The 23,539-nt window shown below is 55.7% G+C and overlaps 1 protein-coding gene across 2 annotated transcripts in view; it reads left to right on the top strand.

The window, feature by feature from the left end:
* The first annotated feature begins 383 nt into the window (after positions 1 to 383).
* The window catches only part of SEMA6B (semaphorin 6B), a 41,556-nt gene continuing 18,400 nt past the window's right edge, over positions 384 to 23,539 (top strand). Inside the window, exon 1 of one of the 2 annotated variants that reach the window (XM_028838633.2) lies at positions 384 to 543. The gene's annotated coding sequence lies outside the window, so the exon portion shown is untranslated. Of the gene's footprint in view, positions 544 to 22,371; positions 22,647 to 23,539 lie in introns of those variants that run through there. The other variant, XM_028838632.2, reaches the window with a different exon arrangement.

Below are 23,539 nucleotides of genomic sequence, written 5' to 3'. Positions count from 1 at the left end.
TTGAACAGAGGGGACCAGGAGATGAAGTTGGAGCGGCTCAATTAATAAGCCCACCACCTGGACCAAAGCATGGTGACCCCCTTGGGTCTCCCCCAACAACCCACCCAAACGCCACCCACCGGCTCCGCCCTCCGCTCCGCGCCGCGGTCGCTCCGGGCCGGGTTTTGCGCGGCTCCAGCTTGGCTTTGGGGAGGTGGGGGGGTTGCTGGAAAGGGGGGGCGGAGGTGGCAGAGCCGCGAGTCGCAGCGGCGGCCGCGGCGGGCGGAGGAGATGCGGCCGCGGCGCGCCCCCGGTCCGGCCGCCGCGCAGCGCCCCCCCGGGAGCCGACGCCAGCGCGCGGGGGGCCGGGGCTGAGCCCCCTCCCCCAGCGCAGCGCCGCGGGCCCGGGGGCGGGGTGAGCGCGCGCCCCCAGCCCCCCTCCCCAGCCGGGGATGCCGGGCTGAGCGCCCCGGCCGGGACAGGTGCGCGCACGGACCCCCCCAGCCCGCGCCCTCCCGCCCTCGCGCCTCCCGCCCGCGCACTCGCGGCGGCCGCGGCTCCGAGGTAAGCGCCCCGGGGCGTCTGCGGAGGGGGTTGGGGGAGGCGCGGGGATGGGGGCGTCTGTCGGCACGCAGCTAGGGGGCCGAAAGGCTGGCTGGGGTGGCCGGGTCAGGCGCTAGGATTGGGGGGCCTGCGGGCCCTGCCACTGGGAGGGGACGGATTTGGGCTGGGGAGGGGGTTTGGGGAGCGCTAGAACGAGGGGAGGAATCTCTCAGCCACGCAACTGGGGAGGGGACCAGATTGGAGAGGGGGTCGCTGGCGGTATGGAGGGGTCCGGTTGGGGTCCGGTGGCATCGCTTTGGAGGGGCTGGATTTTGGCCTGGGGCGCTCCCTGAGGCTCCATTATGGGGGTGTCTAATGGCACTGCAACGTGGGGGGGCGCTTGGATTGTTGACTGGGGGCCTGTATGTGCAGCTAGGTTGGGGGTTCTGTCGGCACCGCAGCGGGTGGAGATTTTGTCCTGGGGGGGCCCGGAGGAGACATAATAATGGGGCTCGCGGCTGCGCCGCTGGGGAGCTGGATTGGGGCCCAGGTGGGGGGTTCGGGGCAGGCAGGGGGCCTGTTGGTCGGGGGTTGGGGGTGGCGTTGGGGGGCGGGGTCCTGAGAGCCAAGTCGAGGCGACGCGGGGCTGGTGTGGGGTCCTGACAACGGGAGGCCCCTCCGCCCCACTTCGCGTGCCCCACTTCGCGTCCTGCCGCCGCACCTTGGGCGCCCGAGTCCTCTCCGGCCTCCTGTCCAGCCCAGAACAGGACGAGTCCCGGCTCCAGGCCGCGAGGCAGGGGTCACAGTGGTGTTGGAGGGGAGGGCCGGCCGGTTTGGAGGCCCCCCGCCGCAGTGGGGGCCTGGGGGTTCGGGGCCCCCCAAGAGCTGACAAAAGGACAAAGAAAACGTTTCTCTCCACGCGCGCCGGGATGGGTGGGGGGCGCCGAGTGTGGCCCCCCGGGATGGGTGGGGGGCGCCGAGTGTGGCCCCCCGGGATGGGTGGGGGGCGCCGAGTGTGGCCCCCCGGGATGGGTGGGGGGCGCCGAGTGTGGCCCCCTCCCGCGGGCGCTGATTGGTCCCCGGGGCGGGGGTCACGTGCCCCTCCTGTCCTGCTCTCCGCCTGTGGGCGCCCTCCGAGTTTGGGGCACCTCCCAGAGGGGGCGCTACTGTCATGAACCCCCACCTCTGCCCCGGCCGGGTTAATGCTGGAGCTAGGAGCGTTTGCAGGCGTCCTGGGGTTGGGGGAGGGATTCGCAGACCCTCGCCCCCGCCCCCATGTGGCCCTCCCTCTCTCGCTGAGGTCTTTGACATCCTCTACCTGAGGCTGTCATCTTTGACCCCTAGACTGGAGCGGAATAGGTGCTTGGAGTTACTGGGGTGCCCTGAGGCTTTGGGGTTCTGGGTTTAGGTTGAAGGAGGGAGGAGGGGGAGAGGGACTCGTGGCTGTGGTGACTGAAGGAGGCCTCTGCCCCATTTGCAAAATCGCATTTCTATTTTTCTGTGTTCCTTTAGCATGTCAGAAGGTCCAAACTCCCTCTCCAAAATAAAAATTCCGGACACCTGGGGCATCCGCCTTGCCCCCAAACCCTTTCCCACATCCCAGGAGACCAGTTTCTTTCAGGGGTGGGACTTCGGGCTGTGCCTGCCCCATTGCTTTAAACTCTACTTAGGGAGAGTACAGGTTGTCGGGTGGGTGGAGGGGGATGGCTGGGACCGAGGCTGAGTTGGAACCCACCTGGAAGGGGGTCTTAAACTCTACGGGAAGTTGTCTGGGAGTCACTGCCACCCACACAGAGACGCCTCGGATATTGGGTAGGTGGCAGCCTGGCGTCAGCCTCTTGTCTGTTCTGAACTGGCCCATTCCCAACAGCAGGCAGGGAAACTGAGGCCCGAGGAAGCCGCTGAAACCCAAGAACCCTGCTGCATCCCAGCTCCTCGCTAAGGGTTGCCCTGAAGCTGTGCTCCTCCCTTCTTCCCCTTGACTCTGGGCTATGCAGGATTCAGACCTGGAGCTTTGAGAGGAGGCGCTTCACTGTGTGGCCTCAGGCTGGTCCCTAGTCCTCTCTGGGCTTCAGTCTCCCCGGGAGATGTGCTTTGGTTTTGGACTGGAGTGGGGGGAGGTGAGGCAGAGAGAGGTTGCTTGAGACTGTCTTGATCTGTGCCTGCCCCACTTTGCCTCTGGTTCCCCCAGCAGACTCCGCTGCGGCTGAGCCCCGACAGGATCTTAGGGCCCGTGTTGCCTCCTCGGCTTTGGAGTTGTCTCCAAGCCTAGGTATCGAGTCCCCCCAGGAGGGTCCTTTCCCCCTGAGACCTCAGTCCTCGCCTCTGTCTGATGGGCATAGAAGGAGCTGGAGATGTGGCATGTCCTCTGCAGTGGCCACACCGAGCTGGCGGCAGAAGTTTGCTGGGGTTACCGGGACTGGGCCTGGAAGATAGAAATCAAACTGCCCTTGGAAAGGTGACCATGACGTCAGCCTGCGGGACAGGTGAGCTGGATCCCCAGGGACTGAAGGATATCGCTGGTCACCGTCCGTGGAAGGAAGGAAGGTGTCCCGAGCTGACCCTGGGCGTGGCCCTGTCCTGTGGGCCTGGAAAGGGAGATGCTGGAGGGAGAAACTTCCAGGGCAGTGGTCAGGACAGGTGGGAGCAGGGAAGGCTGCCCGGAAGAGGGAGTACTGGGACTGGGCTTGAAGGCGGAGAAGGATTCTGCCAGGAGGAGAGGGGGACAGGCATTGCAGGCAGAGGGAACAGCAAGGCAGGGTATGTTGGAGGAGGCCTGAGTGGCTGGACTATTTAAGAGGACCATGAAGTAGGTAGTAGCCTTGAATGCCAAGCCGAGGAGCGAACTTTATCCCAAGGGCAATAGGGAGCCATGGAAAGTTATAGAGCAGGGGGGAGGGGCATGGGTCACATTTCAGATCTTGAGGAAGGGTAGCTACAAGGAGACAGGCTCCTTGGAAACCAAATGCATTGCTGGAAGGAGTGGTGAGCTGCCCCTCATGGGAGGCAGGCCAGCGGGGTTGGACGGCCGTCTTTCCAGAATCCTGGATGAATAATCCTGATATTGGTCAGGCCCAAGTGACCTTCTAGATTTTTTTTTTTCTTTCAATTTCCAGGTCCTGTGGGTTTTCTGAACTGCTGTCCTGTTTAAGATAGCAGGGTTCTTAGATTCTCAGGTGTTTAAGGGGCTGTGGGCCTCAGGCTGTGGTTCCTCCAAAACCCAGCTGTGATTTGGTTGGGCTGTGGCTTTCTCTTGGCCATGGTGGTGCGGTTCTTCTGTCCCTGTCTTCATGTAGCAGCAGTAGGGAAACAGGCTCAAAGCAGCCGAAGACTCAGGCCCCAGCCACCAGCCCCATGTCCTCTGGCTGAATTATCTCAAAACAGACCCTTCACCCTAGACACCCTCACCATCATGAACGGCGGTGCTGGGGTCAGGCATGTGGCCATAGGAACCCAGGCACACAGTCCTCTTTCCTTATCACAGTCCTTCATCACCTCTCCTCCAGGGACATCCAGATGAAGTGCAGACATTAGGACAAGTAAGAAAGTAGCGGTGGCTCATGCCTGTAATCCCAGCACTTTGGGAGGCCGAGGCGGGCAGATAACCTGAGGTCAGGAGTTCAAGACCAGCCTGGCCAACATAGTGAAACCCCGTCTCTACTAAAAATACAAAAGAAAATTAACCGAGTGCGGTGGCAGGTGCCTATGATCCCAGCTACTTGGGAGGCTGAGGCAGGAGAATCACTTGAACCCGGGAGGCAGAGGTTGCAGTGAGCCAAGATCGCGCCATTGCACTCCAGCCTGGGCAACTTCAGCCTGGGCAACAAAAGCGAAACTTCGTCTCAAAAAAAAAAAGAAAGAAAGAAAGAAAGTTACTTGAGGCCGAGCGCAGTGGCTCACGCCTGTAATCCCAACACTTTGGGAGGCTGAGGCAGGAGGATCACTTTTGGGAGGCCGAATCAGGAGTTCAAGACCAGCCTGGCCAACATGGTGAAACCCCGTCTCTACTAACAATACAAAAATTAGCCGGGCATGGTGGCAGGTGCCTGTAATCCCAGCTACTCAGGAGGCTGAGGCAGGAGAATCGCTTGAACCCAGCAGGCGGAGGTTGCAAGGACCTGAGATTGTGCCACTACACTCCAGCCTGGGGGACAGAGCGAGACTCCGTCTCAAAAAAAAAAAAAAAAAAAAGGAAAAAGAAAAAGTAAGAGACTTGGGAGGCTGGGGACCACCCTTCGGGCTCTTTGGGTCCCCACTACTTGCCACCCTCAATGGCCCTTCTCCATCTGGCCCCAGGGGCCAAAGGTGGCCACCCCAGGGCCCCACTGGGAGGTAAAGCCCACTCTAGACTACATTTCCCAGGATGCACCATGGCCCGGCTAAGCCAGCCTTCCAAGGACGGACCTAGGAGGGAACTTCCCAAATACGGAGCCCAGAGGAGGATTGTGGGTTCTCAGGTGGGCCTGGTTCCAGGCAATTAGGTCAATCAGTCAGTCAACAGATGCTGCCAGCGGCCCCCGTGTGCTGTGCCCTGTGCTGGGTAATGCTAGGATCCCAAAGAGGTAACCTTAACTCCGCTGTCTAGTTGGAGGGGCTTCCAGGCTAGAGGAAGAGAAACAGGGGCAGGCATTGGCCCCCTGTGCTATGCGTTTTCAGGGCTAGGGCAGAGGGAGCAATTGGGGCTAGGGAAAGCTATACCCTGCCTCATGGATCAGGGAAGATGTACCAGGAAGGGGCATTGTAGCTAGGGCCATGATGGATGTTTAGGAGCTCACTAGGGGGTGGCCATATGTTTTCTGATGATTGCAGAAGAACCTCCCTCCCCTGAAGGCCATGGACTCAGAGCCCCTGGGGAAGTTGAAGAAGCAATTCTGAATTATCTCCCTTAGAGGCAGCCGTAGCATTTGGATCAGACTGACTTGAGATTGAATCAGTTTCTTCTCTCACTTACTCATGCCCCCTCTCTGAGCCTCAGTTTCCCCATCTGTAAAACGGGTTGCTATTCTGCCTCCCTTAGGGTTGACCATTTAAATGAGAGGATGCAGGCAAAATGCCAAATATAGTTCTCTTGGGCTTCTGACTCCAGAAAAAGGAACAATCTTGCAAAGCAGAAACTGGAGCTTCTGGTCACGATCTCATTTGGAGCTGTGGGAGCGTTGCTTGCATTTAACAAGTGGACTGATGTTTAGTGAGCACCTATTAAGTGCCAGGTGCCACGGACCCAGCAACGACCAAGGCAGACTACTGTGTCCGGTCCTTCTCGAATTCCCAGCTGGGCGGGGGGTGGGGGCGGGCAGGGGAGCACAGACACTAACTAGAGAAAGTGACAAGGTAAATCAGGTATAGTCAGTGCCCTGAAGACAATTATCCTGGAAGTGACTGAGAAGGCCGGGGCTGTGTTCACTGAGGCTGTCGGGGAGGGTGTCTCTGAGGAGGTGACATTTGAGCTGAGACCTGGAAGATGAGAAGGAGCTGGTCGTGCAGAGATCTTGGGAAGCAGCACTCCAGGCAGAGGGCATGGCCCGTGCAAAGGTCCTGGGGCAGGACCTCACCTGGGGTATTGGAGGAACACCAAGGAGGCCCATGTGGCTGGAGCAGAGTGCGGAGGGGGAGAATGGGAGGAGGGAAGGGCAAGGAGAGTACGGGCCGGTCATGCAGGGCCCTTGTGGGCTGCAGTGAGGACTTGAGCTTTGATCCCCAGGGAGGTGGGAGCCATGGAGTGCCGCGGGAAGAGGACAGATGGGATCTGACTCTTGGTGCCCTCTGGTGGCATCTTTGGGAAAGACAGATGGGGCAAGGCTGCAACTGAAGACCAGGTCCTGGTAATAATTGATGGGGGTGGGCCAGGCAAGGGCAGTAGAGGGGGAAAAGGTGGATGGATAGGGAAAACTTGCTGAGATGGATGTGAAGAGGCTGAAAGCTCCTTTCTCTGGGGCAGGGCAGTGCTGTGGTTAAGAGCGCAGCGTCTGGACTCCTGGGCCTGGGTTCAAATCCCAGCTTGGCCATTTCTGGGCTGTGCGACCTTGGGCCCATCCCTTGCCCACCCTGGCCCCGAGTTTTCCCACCTATGGAATCGTCAGAAGAGCCCCTCTCAGCTCCCCTGCTGGGCTGAGGGACAGGGCTGGGAGCATGGGGTAGGCGCCCCGTAAGTGTTTGCTGTCGTCCGTCTTTGAAGGTCAGTGCCTCAGGCTCTGGGGAGCAATGAGGCACAGATGGGGGTGACAGGTTCCCTGAGATGACCCAGCAAACCGGGGGGCCCCTTCCCCTCAAACGCTGTTCTCCACAGTTTGACGGTTCTCAAGCCCCATCCCCCAGTGCCCACGTCACTCTGCCAGCCCCTCCACCATTCCTGAGCCCTGACTCACCAGGACTTGTGGTCCGCTCTGACCCCGGGCCTTTCCCCTGGGACCTATTTCCCGCCTTTGTCTTCTTCAAGTTCATTCACCAGGTCTTCCGTTCCCAGCAGCACTTGGCACTCCCTGAGACCCCCCACCCCCATTCCCCACCACAGGTCTCAGCGGGGACCCCCTCCAGGCCTCTCACACCGGTCCCGACCACTTGGGGATCCCCGGCCTCTGGGGAGGGGCAGTGACTGGAGGAATTCTGGGGGAGGAGTTCAGCAGTGGGGGGAAGGGCGCCCAGAACTCCAAGTTGGAGGGGAAAGGCTCCTCATCTGCCCCTAGATCAAGCTCCCAAAGGCGGGGCCATCTTTCTTTCTTCCTCCCTAAGTGGAGTCCCTATAACAGAGCCTTATTCTCCTCTGAACCCCACAGCTGGGTCCCAAGCTCAGGACCCACCACTCTGTACTTCCTCCAAATCGGGTCTGAAGGGAGGACCTGTCCATCCCCAAACCTGCTTGGGAATCTGTGGGTGCCTGATGCCCCAGCCCCAGCCTGGATTCCCTGGAAGCCCCAGCCTCCCCGAGCCGCCCCTCCTGGACCCCTTAATTACCCGCTGGGTGTAAATGACACTTTAATTTCCTCTGAATGGTCGTTGCAACCCCCCCCCCACCTGCCACCCATTCCTAATTACAAGTTGCTGTTTCCGACTTGCCTCCTGGTGGCCCAATTTCAAAACAGTGATTAAAATTAATTACCCAGGAGCCCCCTCCCCAGAGGGGAGGAGGCCCAGGAGCCCCAGAGACATATCCATGTCCCCACTGGAGGTTCTGCCTGGGCTCCCACACCCTGACTTCCCAAGTGGCCTGGGGACAGGGACAGCCTCTCTCTGGGTCTCTGCTTGCCTGTCTGTGAAGTACTTTAGCTGGCCAGAAGCGGTGGCTCACGCTTGTAATCCCAACACTTTGGCAGGCCGAGGCAGGTGGATCACTAGAGGTCAGGAGTTCGAGACCAGCCTGACCAACATGGTGAAACCCCGTCTCTACTAAAAACACAAAAATTAGCCGGGCATGGTGGCACGTGCCTGTAGTCCCAACTACTTGGGAGGCTGTGGCAGGAGAATCGCTTGAACCGGGAGGAGGAGGTTGCAGTGAACCTAGATCGTACCACTGCACTCCAGCCTGGGTGACAGAGCGAGACTCTGTCTCAAAAAAGAAAAACAAAATGTAGGGTGTGCCACCATCATGGGCAGGGAACGCGTTGTGAGCACTTGGTAAATGTCAGCAAGAGGTGACCTCACACAGTGGCTCACACCTTTAATCCCAACACTTCGGGAGGCTGAGGCAGGAGAATCGTTTGAACCCAAGAGTTCAAGACCGGCCTGGGTATCATACCCCTCTCTACAAAAAATTAGCCGGATGTGGTGGTGCACACCTGTAGTCCCAGCTACTCAGGAGGTTGAGGCAGGAGGATTGGTTGAGCCTGGGAGGTCAAGGTTGCAGTGAGCCGAGATCACGCCACTGCACTCCAGCCTGGGTGACAGAGACCCTATCTCCAAAAAAAAAAAAAAAAAAAGAAAAAGAAAAAAAAAAGTCAGCAAGAAGCAAGATCACGTTTGCATCCCTGGCACCCTTATGTGCTATGTGACCTCAGCAAAATGGCTTAACCTCTCTGAGCTTCAGTTTTTCATCTGCAAACAGGGATGAGCGTGCTGGTCTCTGAGGGTTGATGCGGGCAGGAAATGAGTTCATATGCGGGAAAAGCATGGCGCATAGCAGGTGCAGCCTTCCTAAATCTGTTCTTGAATTCCCGCTCTCCTGGCCTGCTGTGAGTTGAATGTGGAAGGCGGCTCAGGGTAGAGTCCCATCCTCTGCAAAAGACGCACTCAGCATTAATTGAGTGCTTCCTGCATGCTGGGCTCTGTGCCAAGCCCTGGACGTGCACAACCCCGAGCGTGGCTGAGTCTCCAGCCATGTTGGTGCACAGTAGGTGTTTAAGAAGTCTGGAATGAACATATCCTTGCAACTATTTTAATTAATTAATTTATTTATTTGAGATGGAGTCTTGCTGTGTCGCCCAGGCTGGAGTACAGTGGTGCGACCTCAGCTCACTGTATCCTCCACCTCCCGGGTTCACACCATTCTCCTGCCTCAGCCTCCCGAGTAGCTGGGATTACAGGCGCCCACCACCACGCCCACCTAATTTTTGTATTTTCAGTAGAGACGGGGGTTTCACTATGTTGACCAGGCTGGTCTCGAACTCCTAACTTCAGGTGACCTTCCAGCTTCGGCCTCCCAAAGTGTCGGGATTACAGGCGTGAGCCACCGCACCCGGCCGACTATTTTATTTTTAAACTATTATTATTATTATTATCATTCTTGTTATTATTTGAGTCAGGGCTCTCTGTCATCCAGGCTGGAGTGCAGTGAGGCCATCACAGCTCACTGTAGCCTTGACCTCCTGGGCTCTAGTGATCCTCCCACCTCAGCCTCCCAAGTAGCATGTCGCACCACACTCAGCTAATTATTGCTATTTTTTTTTAGAGATGGGGTCTGGCTGTGTTGCCCTGGCTAGTCTCGAACTGGCCTCAAGGGAGCCCCTGCCTCAGCCTTCCAAAGCACTGGGATCACAGGCGTGAGCCACCTTGCCCGGCCCCGTTGGAACTATTTTATAAGTGGGGGCTCTTCCTGGGACATTCATTCAGCTGATTTGTTGAACACCTACTGTGTGCCAGGCCCCATGCTGGGTACTGGGGTCACAGCAGTAACTGAGACACACCCCCTGCCCCTGTGGAGCCAATGTTTTTATCCTCATCTTTCAGAGGAGGAAACAAGCTCAGAGATGGGAGGGTTCTAACCCATGGCAGTGCAGCATCACAACAGTTAATTAAGCACGTATCACGATTGCTCATTACCCCTCGTGAGAAGCCGATGTGGATGGTTATCATGCTTGGTTCGCTGATGGGGAAACTGAGGCTCTGAGAACTGAGGACTCGGTAAGGGAGGTCAAGAGTGGAGGGGAGGCCGGGCACAGTGGCTTAGGCCGGGTGCAGTGGCTCACACCTGTCATCCCAGCACTTTAGGAGGCCGAGGCGGGCAGATCACCTGAGGTCAGGAGTTCGAGACCAGCCTGGCCAACTTGGTGAAACCCCATCTCTACTAAAAATACAAAAATTAGTCAGGTGTGGTGGCATGCACCTGTAATTCCAGCTACTCAGGAGGCTGAGGCAGGAGAATCACTTGGAACTGGAAGGCGGAGGTTGCAGTGAGCCTAGATTATGCCACTGCACTCTAGCCCGGGTGACACAGGCTAGAAAAAAATAAATAAAAGTGGAGGGGAGGGCAGGGATGAGTTAACCTCCCAGGCTGGGCAGGGATGAGTTAACCGACATCCAGTAGGATGGGGGGTATGGGGGCCTCTCTTTTCTGCCCCACCCCTCATGCCCAGGCCCTAGGGACTCCCTCCAGCCTTCCTGCCAAGTTCCTAGACAGCCCCAGAGCCCGGCTGGGCTATGATGGGGGCGACCGAAGCAGCTGGAGGGGCAGCTGTAAGCAGAGCCCGTAACCAGACCTGGACGGCCCTGGGGCCCCGTTGCCGGGACCAGGTTACTCGATCCCCCTGGGGACGCTGGCCGTGGAGCCAGAATACTGGGGCAGCCGGGACGATAGGGAGCTCCTTGTATGGAACTGGAGACAGACATCCCACCCCCGTCCCTTGTGCTGTGGCAGATGGAGAAATGGAGGCTCCAAGCCTGCCTGGGATCACTGTCTTTTATCTTGGAACAGAGACGCCCAGAGAGGGTGTGTAGCTGGCCAAAGGTCACACAGCAAGGTCATTTAACCTAAAGTGAATGCTTGTGTGCCAGGCCCTGAGCTGGTGTCTTTATTTTATGGACAAGAAAAAGAGACTGGCTGGGCACAGTGGCTCACGCCTGTAATCCCAGCAGTTTGGGAGGCCGGAGTGGCAGGATCACTTGAGGCCAAGAGTTTGAGACCAGCCTGGCCAACATAGCGAAACCCCATCTCTACAAAAAGTACAAAAATGGACTGGGGATGGTGACGCACACCTATGATCCCAGCTTACTGTGGAGGCTGAGACAGGAGGATTGCTTGAGCCAGGGAGGTTGAGACTGCAGTGGGTTATGATGGTACCACTGTACTCAGCCTGGGCAACAGACCAAGACCCTGTCCTTGGGAACAAACAAGAAATGAGGCTGAGTGTCATGTCTGAGTGAAGGGGAGAGTCCCAGGAGTCCTTTCTGCGACGTGCCAGCCTCCCCGTCCACCTTGACCTTCTGTCTCTTCCTCTAGTGGTCCCAGTCTCCACGCTTTTTCCTCTGCAGTTCCTTCCCCTTGGGGCACCTTCCTCACCTTGTCACGAGGTCTCCCCTTCGACCTTCAGGCCTCAGCTCAGATGTCCCCTGCTCTAATCATTCCTCGTGTTTTTATGGTCGTGCTTATTATTGTCAGAAGCTATTGAGTTCCGATGTTGGTTAACGTGTGTAGTGTACCCCCGTCTCCCCCACGGGGCTGGGAGCCCCATACCGGTAGGGCTTTTGTAGCTGTCTCGGTCATGGCTGTGTCCCCATGCCCGGAGCACGTGTCTGGTATACAGCTGGTGCCCAATAATTACTAATCCAATGAGTAAGTGAATGACTTCCAGTTTGGGGCGCAGGGAGCCAGAGCTGGACGTAGTTGCTTCCAGGTTGGCGGTTGAGTGAAGACGAGGGCAGGGTGGTTGTGGCTGGGGGAACCCAGGGAAATTGAAGCCCAGTCAGGGCAGTCAGAGAAGGCTTCCTGGAGGGGAGGGACACGCATGCATGGCCTTGACTGGTGAGCAGGAGTCAGCTGTAGGGCTTGGAGGACAGAGAGTGAGGTTACTATGTCTGACTGGTTGGGAGGGCAGCTGGGCCTTGAGAAGGCTAAAAAGGTTCCCCAGCAGTGGGGACAGCCTGAGCCAAGGTCTGCAGGAAGGGGCTGGAAATGCCTGATAGTAGGTGAGGGCAAGAAGAAGGTTCAAGTCATTCCTAGGGCGGGAGGTGTCCTTGAACATTGAGGTGTAAAAAAAATTGGTTCTTCTTCTGTGGGGCACTGGGGAGCCATGGTAGGCCTTTGAGCAGGGGAGTGGCAGGGTCAGAGCTGAGCTTGGAATACACAGTAAAGGGGTAGCTTGGTGGTGGTGCCGGGGTCAGAGAGGAGAGTGGGCATTGTCCTTGAAGGACAGCTCAATACCCAGGCTAGGAATGCCCCTTGGGACAGAGCCAGGGACCAAGCCAGCTTGTGGAAGCAAGAAGGATTCAAAGTAGATTGAAAGTGGAACTTCCCTGCTCAGGCAAAAAAAAAAATAAGGCCCTGGCGCCGTGAGTCACGCCTGTCATCCCAGCATTTTGGGAGGCCGAGGCAGGCGGATCACCTGAGGGTAGGAGTTCAAGATCAGCCTGGCCGACATGGCGAAACCCCCGTCTCTACTAAAAATACGAAAAAATTAGCTGGGCGTGGTGGCAGGTGCCTGTAATCCCAGCTACTCGGTGGGCTGAGGCAGGAGAATCGCTTGAAGCCAGGAGGCGGAGGTTTTGGTGAGCTGAGATGGAATGAGGTTGAGTGAGCCCAGTGCACTCTAGCCTGGGCAAAAACAATGAGACTCCGTCTCAAAAAAAAAAAAAAAAAAAAAAAAAGAGAGAGAGAGAGAATTTTAGCTACAGACCAGCTATCAGGAAACAAAAAAGATGTAGAAAGAAACATATTTCACCTGCTGTGTATTGGTTCAGATTATTACACTCTTTCTTCCTCATGGAGGTGATTTAGGGTTGAATTTTAAATCACCCACAGTGTATAGATGGGGAAACTGAACCCTGGAGAAGGGAAGTGACTGTCTACAGTCAAACAGCTGAGGCAGAGCTGGGGTTTGAACCTGGGCTGTGTGGTTCTGGAGCCAAACCTCTTCTTCTGGGACTTTTTTTTTTTTTTTGAGACGGAGTCTCACTCTGTCGCCCAGGCTGGAGTGCAGTGGCCGGATCTCAGCTCACTGCAAGCTCCGCCTCCCGGGTTCACGCCATTCTCCTGCCTCAGCCTCCCGAGTAGCTGGGACTACAGGCACCCACCACCTCGCCCGGCTAGTTTTTTTTGTATTTTTAGTAGAGACGGGGTTTCACCGTGTTAGCCAGGATGCTCTCGATCTCCTGACCTCGTGATCCGCCCGTCTCGGCCTCCCAAAGTGCTGGGATTACAGGCTTGAGCCACCGCGCCCGGCCTATTCTTTTTTTTTTGAGACAGAGTCTCACTCTGTTACCCAGGCAATGGCACAATCTTGGCTCACTGCAACCTCCGCCTCCCCGTTTTCCGTGATTGTGCAATGGTGCGATCTCGGCTCACAGTAACCTCTGCCTCCCGGTTCAAGCGATTCTCCTGCCTCAGTATCCTGAGTAGCTGGGATTACAGGCATGCACCATCACGCCTGGCTAATTTTTGTATTTTTAGTAGAGATGGGGTTTCTCCATATTGGCCAGACTGGTCTCAAACTCCTGACCTCAGGTGATCCACCCACCTCTGCCTCCCAAAGTGCTGGGATTACAGGCGTGAGTCACCATGCCCGGCCCCAGCAAGCAATTATTTTTATTTTATTTTATTTGAGACAAGGTCTTGCTGTGTCACTCAAGAGTGCAGTGGTACAATCTCAGCTCTCTGCAGCCTCAACCTCCTGGGCTCAAGCGATCCTCCCACCTCAGCCTCCCAAGTAGCTGGGACCACAGGCACACATTACCACCACGCCCAGCTAATTTTTGCATTTTTTTGTAGAGATGGGGTCTTTCTATGTTGCCCAGGCTGGTCTGAAACTCCTGAGCTCAAGTGATCCTCCCGCCTTGGCCTCCCAAAGCTCTGGGATTGTAGGCATGAGACACCACACCCGGCCCAACCAGCAATTGAGTCCCAGTGGTGTGCTGGACCTTGGGGGCAGAGGTCATTCGCCAGGACTCATCTGCCCTGCTTCAAGGGGCTTCCGGTGCAGCAAGGTAGATGGGCTCTGAGCAGTCCCATAGGGGGCAATTGTTTTGTTTATTTATTTATTTATATTTATTTGTTATTGTTTGATTATTATTATTTTTTTGAGGCATAGTTTTGCTGTGTCACTCAGGCTGGAGTGTGATGGCGCGATCTCGGTTCACTGCAACCTCTGCCTCCCAGGTTCAAGCAATTCTTCTGCCTCAGCCTCCCGAGTACCTGGAATTACAGGTGCGCACCACCACGCCCGCCTCATTTTTCGTATTTTTAGTAGAGACAGGGTTTCGCCATGTTGGCCAGGCTGTTCTCGAACTCCTGACCTCAGGTGATCCACCCGCCCCCCGCCCTTGGCCTCCCAAAGTGCTGGGCTTACAAGTGTGGCTCACCATGTCCAGCCTCATTATTTTTTTCTTTTTCTTTTTTTGAGATGGAGTCTTGCTCTGTCACGCAGGCTGGCGTGCAGTGGTGTAATCTCAGCTCACTGCAACCTCTGCATCCCCGGTTCAAGCGATTCTCCTGCCTCAGCCTCCCGAGTAGCTGGGGCTATAGGTGCGCACCACCACGCCCAGCTAATTTTTGTATTTTTAGTGGAGACGGGGTTTCACAACATTGACCAGGCTGGTCTCAAACTCCTGACCTTGTGATCCACCTGCCTCGGCCTCCCAAAGTGCTGGGATTACAGGTGTGAACCACCGTGCCCGACCCCAGGTGATTATTTTAATTGTGGAATCCACACATGAAGCTGCACCTCTCAGAGTTTGTGATGCACGTGGATCCCTGCAGGATCTTGATCAGGTGCAGGCCTGGGTGAGCGGGCCTGGGCCCCAGGATTCTGCATTTCTGACAGTGGTGGCCATGCTGCTGTTCCGAGACCCACACTCCCAGCAGCCTGAGTGTGATGGGGGAGGAGAGGAGGGCATAACGTGGGGAGGGCAGAGACGTCCGGGTTCCAGGAAGGTGTAGGGGGAGCCTGTCTTAGATGACCGGAAGTGAGGAAGTGAGTTGTGTGTGTATCTTTGGGAAGAGTGCTCCTGGCAGAGGGCACAGCCTGGGCAAAAGCCCTAGGGCAGGACCATGCCTGGCCTGTTGGAGGAACAGCAAGGAGGCCCGTGTGGCTAGAGTCAAGTCAGGGGTGGGAGAGAACGAGGAGCAGAGGGTAGACAGGGGATGAGGCAGGTCGTACAGGGCCTTGTGGGCTGCAGGGAAGACTCCGGCTTTGACCCCGAGGCAGGTGGGAGCCATGGAGGGGTAAGGGCAGAGGAGGGACGGGACCTGACTCATGTGCTCAGAGGCGTCCTCTGGTGGCTGCTTCTGGAAGGACAGTCTGGGGACCAGAGCAAGAGGGGACTGGGCTGGGCTGGGCCAGGCAGGCGGGGATGCGAGTGGCCACGGTGTGGATGGGAAGCGGTGAGTTCTGCATAAACTCGAAGGCAGAGGCCGCAGGAGTGGCTAATGCTGGCTGTGAGGCTGGTGGAGTGGGGTGTAGCGGGGAAGTCGAGATGAGCTCCAGGTGCGGCCTAAGCCATCAGCTGAGACGGAGGACGCAGGAGAAGTGGGGCCGAGGAGGAGGGACATCGACCATCCGTTGACCCCGATTGGATCGGTAGCCTCAGCGCCACTCCAGCGAGAACCCCGTTAGGGTTTTTGTTTTATTTGTTTGTCTTCAAACTCACAGCCGGATCCTAAACTTTACACCGAAGCCTCAGGGACCAAGAACAGCCCAGACACGCTGGCCTGGAGGAGAGAAGGTGGGGTGAGAGCTCCCCCAGGAAATTCAGGCCCATGACAGGGCGGCAATAGCTGGGGCCGCGTGGTTCTGGGGTCGCGCCCAGCATGGCTCAGGGTGAGACTTCATGAGTCCCATGCGTGGAGCGGCTGAGGGGCAGCTGTACCCCGAATCCGGAGCTGGGGGAGGCCCGGCTAGAGTCAGGACTGTGGGTGTCATCAGGTATAGACGGGGTTTAGAGCCCCAGGAGTGGACAGGGCCGCCCAAGACGGGTGTGAGTGGAGGGAAAAGAGAGACGGAGAGGTGGCGGTCGAGGAGGGTGCAGGGCGGGACAAAGTTGGGAGTGAGGCTGGCGAGTGTGGGGCACGGGGGGCCACCAGAGGACAGAGCTCCTAGGGAGAGGAGCTGAACTAGGGGGTCCTCGAGGACATTTCCATCCCCGAGCCTCAGTTTCCACATCTGCACAGTGGGCTCGTGTTTGCAGAGCTGGAGGGACAGCCGGGGGTCTCCGGGAGGGAACTGTTGCTTTCTGGCCCCTCTCCCGCAACAACGCGCCCCCACAGCTTACATGCAAGTCCCCAGGGTTGCAGGCAGGAGTCCCCCAATCCCTGGGGCACGCAGACATGTGGGTGCACGGGTGCCCTGGAGAACCCTGCACACCACCGGCAGCCCCGTGGCTCCCTGTGACCAGGTGTCCGGCAGCCGCAGCGTGGCAGGTGGTGGGGCCGCTTCCGGGCGGGCAGGCGCCGAGCGGCTGCTGGCGGAGGCTCCTCGAGTTTCATGGAGAGAAGCAGATGGCCTTGGGGGTAGCGGGAGGTGCACAGGCCTCGGGTAACCCCAGATTGAGGGGGTAAACTGAGGCCAGGTAGATGGGGTTCGTTGTGAAGTGGCCCGGACTTCCCGCAATGAATATTTGGGGTTCCGTTGTGTGTTATTATCAAAATAAGTAAAATTGAGCGGGATCTAATGTGGGCTTTGTGATCCCTGACTTTGGGCAAATGACTTTACCTTTCTATGCCTCAGTTTCTGTCTGTATAAGGGGCCTATTAAGAGAACTTACCAGGCTGGGCGCGGTGGGTCACGCCTGTAATCCCAGCACTTGAGAGGAGGCTGAGGAGGGTGGATCACTTGAGGCCAAGAGTTCGAAACCAGCCTAGGCAACATGGTGAAAACCGGTCTCTACTAAAAATACAAAAATAAGCTGGGTGTGGTGGTGCATACCTGCAATCCCAGCTACTCAGGAGGCTGAGGCAGGAGAATTGCTTGAACCTGGGAAGCCGAGGTTGCAGTGAGCAGAGATCGTACCACTGTACTCCATCCTGGGTGACAGAGCGAGACTCTATGTCTCCAAAAAAAGAAAAAAAGCACTCATCCCTTGGGGGTGATGTGAAGATTAAATGAGTTAAGTACTTAAGACAGTGCCTGGCACCTAGCAAGTGCTTTGTGTTTGCTAGGTGGTTTTTTGTTGTTGTTACTTTATATTTTTGAGACAGGGTCTCACTTGGTCGCCCAGACTGGAGTACAGTGGCCCAATCATAGCTCATTGCATTCTTGAACTCCTGGGCTCGAGCGATCCTCCTGCTTCAGCCTGGAAAGTAGCTAGGACTAACAGGCATGTGCCACCACGCCTGGTTAATTTTTTATTTTCTGTAGAAATTGTGGGAGGGTGTCTCACTATGTTGCCCAGGCTGGTCTCAAACTCATGAGCTCAAGCAATCCCCTTGCTTTGGCCTCCCAAAGTGTTTTACAAAATTAATACAAAAATTAACTGGGTGTGGCAGTGCGCACCTGTAATCCTAGCTTCTTGGGAGGCTGAGACACGAGAATCGCTCGAACCTGGGAGGTGGAGGTTGCAGTGAGCCAATAGTGAACCACTGCACTCCAGCCTGGGCCACAGAGTGAGACTCTGTCCTCGCCCCTCCCCCACTGCCACCAAAAAAAAAAAAAAAAAAGCCAGGCATGGTGGTGCACACCTACGGTCCCAGCTACTCGACAGGCTGAGGCAGGAGGATCGCTTGAGTCCGGAGCTCAAGGCTGCAGTGGGTGGTGATTGTGCCACTGTACTCCAGCCTGGGCAACAGAGCCAGACCCTGTCTCTTGAAACAATGTTTAAAGAAATAGTTTCTAGAGTTATATACTATTCTGATAAAACACATGAGGCCGGGCGCGGTGCCTCACACCTGTAATCCAAGCACTTTGGGAGGCCGAGGCGGGCGGATCACGAGGTCAGGAGATCGAGACCATCCTGGCTAACACAGTGAAACCCTGTCTCTACTAAAAACTACAAAAAACTAGCCGGGCGTGGTGGTGGCAGTAGCCTATAGTCCCAGCTACTCGGGAGGCTGAGGCAGGAGAATGGCGTGAACCCGGGAGGCGGAGCTTGCAGCAAGCCGAGATCGCGCCACTGTACTCCAGCCTGGGCGACAGAGCGAGACTCCATCTCAAAAAAAAAAACCACACAAGATGAAAGACACACCATGTCACACCTATTAGAATGGCTACTGTCAAAAAACTGGAAGGTTGCTGGGCTTGGTGGCTCACACCTGTAATCCTCGCACTTTGGGAGGCCAAGGCGGGTGGATCACCTGAGGTCAGGAGTTCAATACCAGCCTGGACAACATGGTGAAACCCCGTCTGTACTAAAAATACAAAAATCAGCTGGGCGTGGTGGCACGTGCCTGTGGTCTCAGGTACTGGGGAGGCTGAGGCGGGAGGATCGCTTGAACCCGGGAGGCAGAGATTGCGGTGAACCAAGACCATGCCACTGCACTCCAGCCTGGGTGACAGAGCGAGACTCCATCTCAAAAAAATAGTAAGAATGAAGGAGGCTGGGCATGGTAGCTCATGCCTGTAATCCCAGCACTTTGGGAGGCCGAGGTGGGTGGATTGCCTGAGGTCAGGAGTTCAAGACCAGCCTGACCAACATGGTGAAACCCTGTGTGTACTAAAAATGCAAAAAAAAAAAAAAAAATTAGCCGGGCATAGTGGCGTGCACTATGCAGTCCCAGCTACCTGGGAGGCTGAGAAAGGAGAATCGCTTGAACCCGGGAGGTGGGGGTTGCAGTGAGCTGAGATCGTGCCACTGCACTCCGGCCTGGGAGACAGAGCAAAGCTCTGTCTCAAAAAAAAAAAAAAGGGAAGGAAACCCTGACGCAGGTCACAGTGTGGATGCATCTTGAGGCAATCACGCTCAGTGAGAGAAGCCAGACACGAAAGGACAAACACTGTGTGATTCCACTTCTAGGAAGTCCCTAGAGTCATCAGGTTCACAGAGACAGTGGCATGGGAGGTGCCAGGGGCTGGGGAGGGGGGTGAGGAGTGAGTGTTTCATGGGGACAGAATTTCAGTTTGGGAAGCTGAGAAAGTTCTGGAGATGCTGGTGGTGATGGTTGCACAATTATGTGTATGTTCTTAATGCCAGTGAACTGTGTGTACTTAAAAACGGTTAAGGGCGGCCGGGTGCAGTGGCTCACAACTGTAATCCCAGCACTTTGGGAGGCCAAGGCAGGCGGATCACCTGAGGTCAGGAGTTTAAGACCAGCCTGGCCAATATGGCAAAACGCCGTCTCTACTAAAAATACAAAAATTAGCCGGGCATGATGACGGGCGCTTGTGATCCCAGTTACTCAGGAGGCTGAGGCAGGAGAATTGCTTGAACCCAGGAAGCTGAAGTTGCAGTGAGTCGAGATCGCGCCATTGCACTCCAGCCTGGGTGACAGAGCAAGACTCTGTCTCAAAAAAAAAAAAAAAAAGAAAAAGGAAAAGAAAAAAAAAAGTGCACTCACTCCTTGGGGGTGTTATAAAGATTAAATGAGTTAATTTAAGTACTTATGATAGTGCCCGGAACCTAGCAAGTGCTCTCTGTGTTTGCTAGTTTGTTGTTGTTGTTGTTGTTGTTGTTGTTGTTGTTTTTGAGACGGAGTCTCGCTCTGCCGCCCAGGCTGGAGTGCAGTGGCCGGATCTCGGCTCACTGCAAGCTCCGCCTCCCGGGTTCACGCCATTCTCCTGCCTCAGCCTCTTGAGTAGCTGGGACTACAGGCGCCCGCCACCGCGCCCGGCTAGTTTTTTGTATTTTTTAGTAGAGATGGGGTTTCACTGTGTTAGCCAGGATGGTCTCAATCTCCTGACCTCGTGATCCGCCCGTCTCGGCCTCCCAAAGTGCTGGGATTACAGGCTTGAGCCACCGCGCCCGGCCTGTTGTTGTTTTTATTTTATTTTACTATTTTGAGACAGGATCTCACTTGGTCGCCCACAGTGGAGTACAATGGCCCAATCATAGCTCATTGCATTCTTGAACTCCTGGGCTCAAGCGATCCTCCTGCTTCAGCCTTGCAAGCAGCTGGGACTACAGGCATGTGCCACCACGCCTGGTTAATCTTTTATTTTCTGTAGAGATTGTGGGGGGTTGTCTTGCTATATTGCCCAGGCTGGTCTCAAACTCGTGAGCTCCAGCGATCCTCTTGCCTTCGCCTCCCAAAGTTTTACAAAATGAATACAAAAATTAACTGGGCGTGGCAGTGTGCACCTGTGATTCCAGGTTCTTAGGAGGCTGAGACACGAGAATCGCTTGAACCTGGGAGGTAGAGGTTGCAGTGAGCCAAGATCATGCCACTGCACCCCAGCCTGGGTGACAGAGCGAGACTCTGTCCACCTACCCCCGCTCCCCGTCCCCCCGCAAAAAAAAGCCAGGCATGGTGGTGCACACCTGTGGTCCCAGCTCCTTGGGAGGTTGAGGCAGGAGGATCGCTTGAGCCCGGAAGTTCAAGGCTGTCGTGAGTGGTGATTGTGCTATTGTACTCCAGCCTGGGCGACAGAGCCAGACCCTGTCTCTTAAAACAATGTTTAAAGAAACAGTTTCTATAATTAAATATTATCTGATAAAACACAAGATGAAGGGCACACCATGTGACACCCATTAGGATGGCTACTGTCAAAAAACCAGAAGGTGGCCAGGTGTGGTGGCTCATACCTGTAATCCTAGCACTTTGGGAGGACAAGGCGGGTGGATCACCTGAGGTCAGGAGTTCGACATCAGCCTGGCCAACATGGTGAAACTCTGTCCATACTAAAAATACAAAAATTAGCTGGGCACGGTGGCACGTGCCTGTGGTCTCAGGTACTCAGGAGGCTGAGGCGGGAGGATCGCTTGAACCCGGGAGGTGGGGGTTGCAGTGAGCTGAGATCACGCCACTGCACTCCGGCCTGGGAGACAGAGCAAAGCTCTGTCTCAAAAAAAAAAAAAAAAAAAAAGGGAAGGAAACCCTGACACAGGTCACAGTGTGGATGCATTTTGAGGCAATCACGCTCAGTGAGAGAAGCCAGACACGAAAGGACAAACACTGTGTGATTCTACTTCTAGGAATCCCTAGAGTCATCAGGTTCACAGAGACAGTAGCATGGGAGGTGTCGGGGGGTGGGGAGGGGGGTGAGGAGTGAGTGTTTCATGGGGACAGAATGTCAGTTTGGGAAGCTGAGAAAGTTCTGGAGATGCTGGTGGTGATGGTTGCACAATTATGTGGATGTTCTTAATGCCAGTGAACTGTGTGTACTTAAAAATGGTTAAGGGCGGCCCGGTGCGGTGGCTCACAACTGTAATCCCAGCACTTTGGGAGGCCAAGGTGGGCGGATCACCTGAGGTCAGGAGTTCAAGAGCAGCCTGACCAATATGGCAAAACTCCCTCTCTACTAAAAATACAAAAATTAGCCGGGCATGGTGGCGGGCGCTTGTGATCCCAGCTACTCGAGAGGCTGAGGCCTGAGAATCGCTTGAACCTGGGAGGCAGAGGCTACAGTGAGCCGAGATGGCACCACTGCACTCCAGCCTGGGCGACAGAGCAATACTGTTTCTCAAATAATAATAATAATAATTAAATGAAAATGGTTAAGAGGACAACTTTTATGTTAATGTATTTTAGCCATTTTATTTTATTTATTTTATTTTTTTTTTGAGACGGAGTCTCGCTCTGTCACCCAGGCTGGAGTGCAGTGGCCGGATCTCAGCTCACTGCAAGCTCCGCCTCCCGGGTTCACGCCATTCTCCTGCCTCAGCCTCCCGAGTAGCTGGGACTACAGGCGCCCGCCACCTCGCCCGGCTAAGTTTTTGTATTTTTAGTAGAGACGGGGTTTCACCGTGTTAGCCAGGATGGTCTCGATCTCCTGACCTCGTGATCTGCCCGTCTCGGCCTCCCAAAGTGCTGGGATTACAGGCTTGAGCCACCGCGCCCGGCCTATTTTAGCCATTTTAAAATTTTTTTTTATTTTTAATTTTATTTATTTAGTTATTTATTTATTTATTTTTTGAGACGGAGTCTCACTCTGTCGCCCAGGCTGTAGTGCAGTGGCCGGATCTCGGCTCACTGAAAGCTCCGCCTCCCGGGTTTACGCCATTCTCCTGCCTCAGCCTGGGTTTCACTGTGTTAGCCAGGATGGTCTAGATCTCCTAACCTCGTGATCCACCCGCCTCGGCCTCCCAAAGTGCTGGGATTACAGGCGTGAGCCACCGCGCCCGACCGCCATTTTTTTTTTAAAGGCACAAGGCAGACATGGCTCTTCGGTAGGTTCTGGGGTAGGGGCTAGAAGAGCCCGTGATATGAGGGGAGGGGAGGCCGAAGGGGAGTCTGAGGTCAGGAGCCTTGAATCCCAGGGAGAGGCTGGGGCCTGGACTCAGGGGTCCCTGGGAGCCACAGGAGGCTGTAGAGTAGGGGAGGAGCCAGGGAAGGAAACTCTGAAGGAAACAGGGCCGTGCCCTGAACACACGTGGAATCCGGGTGCTCGCTGAGTCACAAATCCTGGAAGCTCAGGGTCGTGGAGAGGAAGCCCTGCCGCTCTATGCAAGGTCTTCCTGTTTTTGGAGGAGGCAGGCACTCCAGGGCCGATCGTCTCGAATCACCTTCACCTCTGGGGGCTCAGAATCCCTGAGCCACAAAGCTGGGGCAGGGCTGGGGGATACCCCTGCTGCTCAGACAGGGAAATGGGCACGGAGCTTGCCCAGTACTTCCCAGAAGGACGAGGCTGCTGAGCTTCTCATTCGGGGCTCCGGGACCTGGACTGTACCCCTTTCTGGTAGGGGGTGCCCTGAACTGAGACCTTCAGGCATGGAGGGCGGGGACTCAGAGGTTGAATTCTGCTTCCATGTCATTACCTGGGTGGGAGAGGGCCTCCACTCCACACACCTAGAAGTTTCTGCAAAATTACCTTGAATGGGAGTGAGAAGCAGGCCCCCTTGAGAGGTAGTGAGGCGCCTGTCATGGAGGTATGCAAGCGGAGGACGAAAAGGCTGGACTTGAGAAGGAGGTCAGACCTCCAGGGTCACAGAGGCCCTTGGCATGGGGAATAGTCTGTGACTCTGTAGTTATGTAGTACTGTCATTCCCAGCTTGTGGCATTTTTTTTTGTTTGTTTTTGTTTTTTGTTTTTGGATGGAATCTTGCTTTGTTGCCCAGGCTGGAATGCAATGGTGCGATCTTGGCTCACTGCAACCTCCACCTCCTGGGTTCAAGGGATTCTCCTGCCTCAGCTCCCCAGCAGCAGGGATTACAGGCATGCGCCACCACGCCAGGCTAATTTTTGTATTTTTTTTGTAGAGACGGGCTTTCGCTATGTTGGCCAGGCTTGTCTTGAACTCCTGACCTCAGGCGATCCTCCCACCTCGGCCTCCCAAAGTGTTGGGATTACAGGCGTGAGCCACTGCACACAGCCAGCTTGTGGCTTATAAAATTCCAACTGTCTTTGACTTTTTTTTTTTTTTGCCTTTGAGTTTAATATTTTTGTGTTTTTTTTTTTTTTTTTTTTTTTTTTTTTTTTTTTTTTTTTGAGAGGGAGTCTGTCTCTGTCGCCCAGGCTGGAGTGCAGTGGCCGGATCTCAGCTCACTGCAAGCTCCGCCTCCCGGGTTCACGCCATTCTCCTGCCTCAGCCTCCCGAGTAGCTGGGACTACAGGCGCCCGCCACCTCGCCCG

The sequence above is a fragment of the Macaca mulatta genome, chromosome 19, assembly GCF_049350105.2.
Source record: "Macaca mulatta isolate MMU2019108-1 chromosome 19, T2T-MMU8v2.0, whole genome shotgun sequence".
NCBI lineage: Eukaryota > Metazoa > Chordata > Mammalia > Primates > Cercopithecidae > Macaca > Macaca mulatta.
The sequence above is the reverse complement of the archived record's forward strand: the minus strand, read 5'-3'. Positions and strand labels throughout refer to the sequence as shown.